At 32.8% G+C, this 10507-nt stretch overlaps 1 long non-coding RNA gene across 1 annotated transcript; it reads left to right on the forward strand.

The window, feature by feature from the left end:
- Positions 1-812: 812 nt before the first annotated feature.
- On the forward strand, positions 813-8999 carry LOC129137839 (uncharacterized). The gene is made up of 3 exons (XR_008540660.2): positions 813-1149; positions 3608-3810; positions 8669-8999. It is a non-coding gene; the product is annotated as an uncharacterized LOC129137839 (long non-coding RNA).
- Positions 9000-10507: the final 1508 nt, after the last annotated feature.

The following is a 10507-nucleotide window of genomic DNA, read 5'->3' on the forward strand; positions in this document are numbered from 1 at the left end:
TGAAAAATGCTTCTATTTCTTAAACACTGTTTATATCGAAAACAGTTTCATTAAGAATTTATCATTCAACATTGACTAAATGGATCTTTGGTGGATCAAAACTAACAAATAAAATGTCAGTAATGACTGAGAATCCCCAAGGTGATCAAAAGTTCTAAATTTGAAATCACTGACATTTTCTACCTTCCCAATGAACATTTAGAATAATGATAATTTTTCTAGATGCTTTTCATATCTTTTAAACAAAAACCCAGAATGGATAAAAGAGAACAATTATCAAGGATGTAGGTGCCAGACACAGGGCAGAAGGTAGCTAGAAAAGCATGCCTTAGGGAAATTAAGGGCCTAGTCTCATTCCTGCCTTGTTTTAATAGCTGTACCTAACATAAATAGCTTAGTTTTCCATTGTTCTAGCTTTCTCTGCCCCATCTACAAACATGGCACAGCCGGCTTGCCTTGCAAGGCCACAGTTGAAGGACCCCATGTACACATAGGCCAGTACAGCAGTACTAGGTTACTGGGGAAGGATCTCATCCCCATATGTGGTCTCATTCCAAGTCTATGGCTGATTACCTTCATTGTTGTGTGTGAAATGTTTTCACCCCTTGAAAATATGGCCACTTCAGCATACAATAGTTAAATCTTTATAATGACCAATTAATTCATCCTACCCCTTTTACATGCAGCTGAAAAATGACAGTCTAGGGACATAGAACATTGTGAACTTTATACTGTTAGAATCACTTTCCATAAAATGATCACTAGCTAATTGTCACTAAATTTACAAATTAAGGAAATTATATATAGAACACTGCAAAAACACAGTAAAAAGACGGAAGTTTGCCCATTTCTGCTCAGGAAGTCTCTTTGCTCCTAAGCTTCATATGTTGTCCAATTTGGCTTCAAAATTTCTGCTATTATTACTGTTTCTCCTCCTTTTGATCTTCCTTTTGTTCCCCAGTGCCAGAATTTCCAGAGCCTTCTTGCTCAGATGCCATCTTTTTGTATGCCATTTCGAAGAGTTTCAGTGATGCCTGCTGAAGAGAGGATGCTGCTTGTCCAATGTTTTCTCCCGTTTCGCTATCTTTTCTAGCCAGAAGCCCCTTCATTTTGGAAATCTCTTCTTTTAGCTTTTGCACTTAACAGCAGGTAATTGGTCCTTGAATTTAAAATGTGGAACGCTTCACAAATTTGCGTGTCGTCATAATTTAAAATAAAGGGAAACACAGAGCTTTCTGAGATTTACAAATGACCTTAATAATTTATTTTGACCAAAATATTATTTTTAAAAGAAAAAATTAAAGAAATAAAACCGACTTTTTTGTCTGCTAAAATTAATACACTGCTAAAAAAAGGATTAAAGTGGATATTTTTTATTAGGCGAATTAGTTATTACACTTTTCTCCCTGTGACAAAATGTGTTTTCTTTTTCATAGTAGTGCTTTGTACCAATTGAGAATCTGGGCTTAAAAGTCAGAATGTAACAGAGGTTCAAATACTGACTTTGACAACAGCTATAATTAAATAATATAATGTCTTCAAAGTGTTTAATGCAATTCTTTTCATATAATACACTTTCAAAAAACAGGAGCTTTCATGGATCTAATAATACTGCAAATTTCTTGAGGCAAAGATTTTGCTTTATTTATGTCTGAATCCTCAGTACAGTGTTGACATATAATAAAGGCTTCATAAATGTTTATTAAATAAATGAATGACTAAAAAAGAATCTGTCCAATGGGTATGGTAATCATCTAATTCCTTAATAAATTTGGACATTATAAGCAAGTGATCTAGATAAATTCATGTAATAACATGCAAAATAATAGCTACTATTTATCAGGCATTTATTGTATGTTAGGAACTATTAAAATGCTTTGGATACGCTATCTTATCTGACCGTCCTAAAAGTCTGTAAAATCTGTGAGGCAGCTATTTCCATATTTTTTATTTTAAGTAAAGATAAGCAGAGCTTAATAGAGTTTAAATTGTTTGCTTCCAATCAAACAACGAAATATGGCAGAACTTGTATCTAAAGTCAAGTCAGTGTGATGAAAACACTATGTCTTTCCTCATGTACTATATTAATAAAAACTATGTAAATATTTTAATATTCTACTCAATTGTAACCAGATTTGGGGAGTGGGGGAATAATTTGTCTAATAAGCTGTAATTATACAGGTGAATGTATGTGAAAGAATACTGATGTGCCCAGTCCCCTCTACCATAGAAGGAATCTTGGTTTTCCTGAAAAAACAACAAACAAACAAAACTCTTTAGGGAATTAGGAAATCTTGGCGGATTCTGACTTCTGTGATAATACTAACCTTTGGCTTAGCCTTGTGTTAATCTTACTTGAGATATTTTTGTTCAAATTAATAATTGTTAACATTTGAAATTCCTCTTGGACTAAGTTCATGATTATTTTCAAGTGGAGATAGGTTTGCTCTTAACAAACAATCATATGGAATAATATTTTGCTCAAGAATTTTTGAAATGCTATGCCAAAATAGAAGTCTCTAATGCCATTTCAACTAGAATAATTAGCTCTTATTTGGTTAAGAGTTCAAAATCTCCTAGAGGCAAATTATTATTTCCCAAAAGAGGCTTTGCATCTCAAACTATCTAAGCACATTCCTATCTTACATTTATATTACTGTTGAATCAACAATTTTATGGATGTTTAATTTTTAGAGGGCATTAATGCTTTACAGATACATTTAATTACACGGAAAACGCTGCAAAAATTATTGTTGGTTAAATGACAGAGAAAAACAAAACAATAATTTTATAGTCCAGTAATTTCATTGAAATAGAATTTTGATGCATCAAGGTATATACATTGACTTAATAAATCATGACAAGAACTTAGCAATTACATAATATTAACATGACTTTATTTTTGGATTCCAAATATATTTTAATGAATGAGTCAGGTTAAGAGCCTTTATTTCAAGTCTAGTGTAAGCAAAGGAAAGAATAAGCAATATGACTTGACAGTTCTTTGCTTTGGTAGTATTCATATAATTGTAAGAAATAGTGTAAGTGTAACTGTAAAACTACAAAATAACTATAAAAGTATTAACATAACTAGACAGAAATAAACTAGAAACCTGTATGTAGAAAGACTTCACCAGAGATGATAATTAAAGTTCAGTAAAAATACTCAGTTTTTAAGCTTATATTCAATTTATTTTGAAAAAGAAAAAAAAATGCAGTGGGATGCTTCACTCTTCTCTGGCATTGCATAGATTTTCCAGGCTTTGACTCACCTGCTTCTGTTTGGCATTATGGTACTGCCTACTTGCAGATAAAAGACTGCAGAATGTAAAGTAAGAGTGTTTTGATTTGGGTCCTGGGTGTAATAACTGTTAATCTGATTGCCATCAGGTATGTGAATTTTTTTTGCACTTCAGAGTTTTCAGATGTGAAATGAGGGTAATAGACTTTAGAGGGGTAGTGGGAGGAGCGAAAACAAATGTAGGTAACAGACTCTTAGAAAACTGAATGCCATACAAATGCAAGTGGTTAGTAGGGCTGTATTAAATTTTTTTTGCTAAGAGGCTTGCTTTCTTTTCTGTTTGTTTGTTTGTTCCTTTTATAACAGTGTGGTGAGGAGAAAGGAAGTGCCAGATTTATCCCATGATCTGAAATTCGACCACATATGAGCAACTGTATATGAGAAAGAGCTACTAAGTAAGACATTCTGTTTCCTGGTGAGGAAGGAGAGAGTAATGACCAAACCATGCTCCTGGTGTTATATACCCAGTCATTCAACAAGACCTCCCAACTAGAGCAAAATGGAAAAAGGTAGGAAGCCCACGGTGGAAGAGGGTGCACTCACCAACATTTGCTCAATCCAGTGCTCCCACAGACCCCAGGCATGTTGCAAATCATATTGTTCTGTTCAGTGCATGAAAAATCCAATCAATCTTTCCATAGGGGATAAAAAAGACTTTCATTGAGCTTTATGTATATTAAATATATGCTTTACTTGGAATGAAAGGTGCCAGGTGTTTTATATGCTAATATATAAAGGAAACAGAAACGAAAACTCTCTTTCATCTCTGAGTACTTGCCACATGGCGATTTCTGGGATCTCACAGTTCTATATGACATCGTTTGGCACATTACTTTAGTAAAGATTCCTTAGAGCAGCTACAACTGTGCTTTTCAGATCTAATGCTTTTTCTTTGCACATCTCCCTTCTGAGGCTGTTTTGACCTTGACAGCTTCTATGCCATTACTGAAATATTACAGCAATAATTCAGAAACACTATGGTTAACATTAAAGTAACATTTGGCTATCTAGAGATTTAAAAGTTGGGACAATCTGTAGTATCTTCCTTTACGGTTTCTAATGAGTTTCAGTTTTGAAGATCAATGCAATCAAATTTTAAAACAAAGAAATTAACAAAAAAGCAGGTAGCCAAAATTAGAATTTGTCTTTCCTAGAAGAGATAAAGCTCTTTGTTTCTAGAGTCAGTGTAAGTGTGGAGAACATAAAACAGAAAACCACATTTGGCTTTAATATAAAATGATTTAATAAAACAAAAATCAGATTATATCCTTAATCAACCCATCTTACACTTATTAGAATTTTTTGTTTTTAGCCAATGTTCTTTCTTTTCTGAGAATAGGAAAAGGTGTAAAAAGGTCAGAATTTCATACAAATTCGAGCTAGGATGAGAAACACATATCGAAGCGTTGGGTTTCTGAGTCACCTGATCATGCTTCTTTGGGAAGATGTTGGAATGAGAGGGCTTGGATATTTTTGACAGACATAAACCATTAAAGTACTTGTAGTTTCATATTATGCTTGCAGAATGCAAGCCAGTTTTTAAGTGCTATTCAACTTACAAGAATCTCTCTTTTTAATGAATGTCTAATTCACTCATTTCCATGATGAGTTTCAGATTTTCCATGACTTTGAGTTACCTCTGGAAAATTAAGTTATTCCATAAGTACTCCTCAATACTCTTTAATGATACCTAACAGAAACCTAATGGAACTCAAACTCACATACAGGATAATTCCATTATACACATAATTCTGTTTCTCCTACCCACTCTATTCTTCTTGTGTTTGTTTTAATCTTTTATTCCGGAAAGACCATCTCCCCCCAACCCATAACCACTAGAATCTAGAATCCATGAGGCAGGGAATTTTATCTATTTTTATTTGTTGTAGTATTCCCCATGACAGCCTGTCACATAATAGTAAGTATACAGCAAATCCTTGTTGAATGCAAGATAAATCTTTTCACATGTCAGTGGAAGAAATTATTTTGTAATCTTTTTTCCCCCACAGTGCTGGGCATGTAACAAACACTAAATATGTGTTTACTGAATAGTGCATACATGTTTACATAATAATAATGCATGTTTACTGAATAATAATAAACAAAACTGTGGATTTTATCTTAGCCCTCATACCGTAGGTATTCCATAACCTAATTATTGCCCATATTGGCTCATGAAAAATAGTTTTCCTAAATCTCTCTACATGTTATTTTTTAAATTTTTAGTTATGAATTCACAATAGGTGTATATGTTTATGGGGTACATGTGATGTTTTGATACATGCCTAGAATGTGTAATAATCAAATCAGGTTAACTGGGATATCCACCATCTCAAGCATTTATCATTTCATTGTGTTAGGAACATTATTTCACTCTGAGTTGTTTTATATCACAAAATCAGTTACTGTTGTCTATAGTCAACTATTATGATATCAAATATTAAATTGCATTTTTCTATCTAACTATATTTTTGCACCCATTAACCATCCCTACTTTGTTCCTCCATCCCCACTACCCTTTATCAGCTTCTGGTAACCATCATTCTACTCTCTATTTCTATGAGATCAATTGTTTTAATTTTTAGCTCCCACATATTAGTGAGAACACGAGATATTTATCTTTCTATGCCTGGCTTATTTCATTTAGCATAATGTCTTCTAGTTCTATTCATGTTGTTGCAAATGACAGGATTTCAATCTTTTTCATGACTGAGTAATATTTCGTTGTGTATACGTACTATATTTTCTCTATCCATTCATCCTTTGATGGACACTTAATTTGATTCCAAATCTTGGCTATTGTAAATAGTGATGCAATAAACATGGAATTGCAGATATCTCTTCAATACACTGTTTTCCTTTCTTTTGAATATATACCCTGGCAGTAGGATTGCTGGATTATGTGGCAGCTTTATTGCTAGTTTTCTGAGGAACTTTTGTACTGTTCTCCATAGTAGGTGTGCTAATTTACATTCCCACCAACAGTGTACACGGGATCCCCTTTCTCCACATCCTTGTCAGCACTCATTATTGTCTGTCTTTTGAATAAAAGCCATTTTAACTGGGGTAAAATAATATCTCATTGTAGTTTTAACCTGCATGTCTCTGATGATTAATGATATTGAGTATTTTTTTGTATACCTGCTGGCCATTTGTATGTTTTCTTTTGAGAAATAACTGTTCAGATCTTTTCCCCATTTTTAATTGCATTATTTGATTTTTTTCCTATTGAGTTGTTTAAGGTGATTTTATATTCTGGTTATTAATCCCTTGTCAGATAGGTAGCTTGTGAATATTTTCTGTCATTCTTTGGGTTGTCTCTTTTACCTTTCTTAATTTTTTTTTTCTTTGCTGTGCAGAGGCTTTTTAGCTTTATGTGATCCCATTCGTCCATTTTTGCTTTAGTTGCCTACGCTCTTTAGGTCTTACTCAAGAAGTCTTTGCCAAACCCAATGACCTGGAGAGTTTCCCCAATGTTTTCTTATAGTTTCAGGTTTTAGATTTAAGTCTTTAATCCATTTGAATTCGATTTTTGTATATGGTGAGAGATATGGGTCTAGTTTCATACTTCTGCTATAAATATCTAGTTTCCCTCACACCATTTATTGAAGAAACTGTCCCTTCCCCAATGTAAGGTCTTGACACCTTTGTTAAAAATGAGTTCACTGTAGATGTGTGGATTTATTTTGGGGTTCTCTATTGTGTTCTATCAGTCTATGAGACTGTTTTTTTGCTAGTACCATGGTGTTTTGTTTACTATAGCTCTGCAGTATAATTCAAAGTCAGGTAACGTGATTCCTCCAGTTTTTTTTTTTTTTTTTTTGCTCAGGATGGCTTTGACTATTCTGAGTCTTTTGTGGTTCCATGTATATTTTAGAATTATTATTTCTGTGAAGGATGTCATTGGTATTTTGATAGAGATTTAACTGAATCTATAGATTTCTTTGGACAGTGTAAACATTTTAACATTATTCTTTCAATCCATGAATCTAGAATATCTTTTTATTTTAAACTTTCCTCTTCAATTTTTTATCAATGATTTATAGTTTTCATTGTAGAGATCTTTAACTTCTTTGGTTAAGTTTATTTCTAGGTATTCTATTTTTCTACATGTTCTTTATTCTAAGTATGTCTAGATTTCAACTGCTTTCTCTTCTCACCAACCAATAATCCTGGCATGCCATTATTCTCATATGATACTTAGGGAAAAGTATATCAATAAGGTGAAATTATATTTTAAACTTCTCTCTTCATTGCATGTGTCAGTCATTAATTCCTTTTTACATTCATCTACCCTTTCATTATAACAACCAGTTAAGTGCTTAATACCAATTATCAATATTTAAGTGTTAATTATGTTAATTATTTATTTATTTATTATGAATATTTAAAATGTTGATTATCAACACTGTGAGTCAGTTAACAAAATATATTACTTGAATCTTTAGAAATCTTGCCAATACTGTTACCTTTCTGAATGCTCATCTAGACTCATGCAGAATATGCTAAAGACACATCTTCCTTTTCATTCTACCACAATGATCTGTTCAGCTTACTTTATTATAAAAAGAAACAAGTAGCCATTCTTAAATATGCCAGAATTATTACTGGAATAATTTTGGAGAGTGATGTAAATGTTTAAAATCTTGAATATACTTAATTCACATAACCTAGATTCAATCATAAACACAAACCCTTAAGAAATTCAATTTAAAAAATAATTGAGTCAAGTTAGGGCATCTCTGTTATTTGTTTTGTTCTTCCTAGTACAAAACATGGTGCCTGAGACATAGTTGTTAAATTAGTAAATGCATGCATTAGGGAATAAATATTTTGGCTAGACTGACCAGAATTATTTGTATCTTATGTAGTTATATCAATATAGTTCTGTATATTTGAAGGATGTAAGTGGTATCATCCTATGAAGAAGGAATAAAGAAGAACACTTTGCTATTTCTGGTTCTAGGTTTCTGAGGCATCGCCACACTGTCTTCCACAATGATTGAACCAATTTACATTCCCACGAACAGTGCAAAAGCTTTCCTATTTCTCCACAGCCTCGCCAGCATCTGTTATTTCTTGACTTTTTAATAATCACCATTCTGACTGGTGTGAAATTGTATGTCATTATGGTTTTGATATACATTTCTCTAATAATAAGTGATGTTGAGCTTTTATTTCATATGTGTTGGATGCATAAATGTCTTCTTTTGAGAAGTGTCTATTCATGAATGTGGAATATCTTTGCCCACTTTTTAATAGGGTTTTTTGTTTTTTTCTTGTAAATTTGTTTAAGTTTCTTGTAGATTCTGGATATTAGACCTTTGTCAGAAGGATGGATTGCAAACATTTTCTCCAATTCTGTAGGTTGTCTGTTCACTCCGACTATGCAGCCATAAAAAGAAAGGAGATCATGTCCTTTGCCAGGACATGGAAGAGCTGGAAGCCATTATCCTCAACAAATTAACACAGGAACGGAAAACCAAACACCACATGTTCTCACTTATAAGTGGGAGTTCAACAATGAGAACACATGGTCACAGGGAGGGGAACAACACACATTGGAGCCTGTCAGAGGAGGTGGGGAGGGAGAGCATTAGGATAAATAGCTAATGAATGTGGGCTTAATACCTAAGTGATGGACTGATAGGTGCAGCAAACCATCATGGCACACGTTTACCTATGTAACAAACCTGTACACCCTGTATATGTATCCAAGAACTTAAAATAAAATAAAATAAAATTTTGTAAAAAGAACATTTTTATTATCCTTTATAATCTCTCTGTATCACATATATTACTGTAACATTATACATAACATATAATAATACAATAAAAATATATAATCTCTATCTATCTTTGACATTTACAATTCTTTTTAGATAGCATAGGTTTCTTATTCATACCACAGCAACAAGAAAGACTGGGTGAGAGATATACATGAATGAATCTAAATCCATGTACTCTTAGAGGACTCTGACTGCCTGTTTTAATGATAAGGGGTTATCAGTGTCATCTTTATATATCAAGAAGGACACAAAACTTTACAGTATTGTAAAACTCAGTAAGAACATAGATTTAGGTAACATGTGATTAGGTTATCTCTATTCTTGCTCATCCTCCACTTAGTCTCCATACTGGGTGTGGAGGAGAGGGTAAAGCCAGGTGGAGAAAGAGCAGTTACATGTATTATAAAGCACAGAATGCACTCAATTCCAGAGTTTTTCTAGCCTAAGATCTCCTTATTCCTCAAAACAATACAAATAAAAATACCACGAAATCCAGCAATTCTTCTGTGTATATACCCAAAATAATTGAAAGCATGTTCGTGAAGAGATATCTGTGTACCTGTGTTCATCGCAGCCTTATTCGTAATAGCCACAAAGGGGAAGCAACACAAGTGTCCATTTTCAGATCAATGGAAAAATAAAATGTGATATAGACATACAATGGAATATTATTCAGACTTAAAAGGAAAGAACATTGTGACACATGCTACAATATAGATCAACCTTAAGAACATTATGCTAAGTAAAAGAAACCAGTAACAAAAAGATTTTTCTACATGTAAGTGGAAAAATACCACATGATTCCACTTATATGAGATGCTTAAGAGTAGTCAAATATTAGAGATAGAAAGGAGAATGGTGATTGTGTTTAATGGTTATAGAATTTCAGTTTTGTGAAATAAAAAGAATTCTGGAGATTGGCTGCAGAAAAATGTTAACGTACTTAACACCACTAAACTATACACTTAAAAATGATTAAGATGGCAAATTTTACATTGTGTGTATTTTACCATAATTAAAAAAAAAACCTCCATTGAGTTTATGAAACAAATGCCAGTGAGATGGAAATTATTCGAATTCCTCCCACATTCCAGAAATCCTCTGAAATCAGAATACTGTTTTGCTTTGGTATATTAGCCATAATGGACAACTGACACCAGGTGGCCCCAAATTGTATCTGGGGTCAGTTCCCTGAACTCAAACAATATTATGACCATGGACTTTGGTAAAATTTAAAATTTTATTTATCATGTTATAAAGATAAATTTTATTTATCATGTTAAAAATTTTATTTACATGTACATTTTACTTATGTTATAAAGAATTTCAAATTTTATTTATCATGTTATAAAGAGGGGGTTTTCTGTGCTTTGATTAGAAATACATATACTTAATATATTGATATTCATTACAAATT

This window comes from Pan troglodytes, chromosome 17 (assembly GCF_028858775.2).
Source record: "Pan troglodytes isolate AG18354 chromosome 17, NHGRI_mPanTro3-v2.0_pri, whole genome shotgun sequence".
Lineage (NCBI taxonomy): Eukaryota > Metazoa > Chordata > Mammalia > Primates > Hominidae > Pan > Pan troglodytes.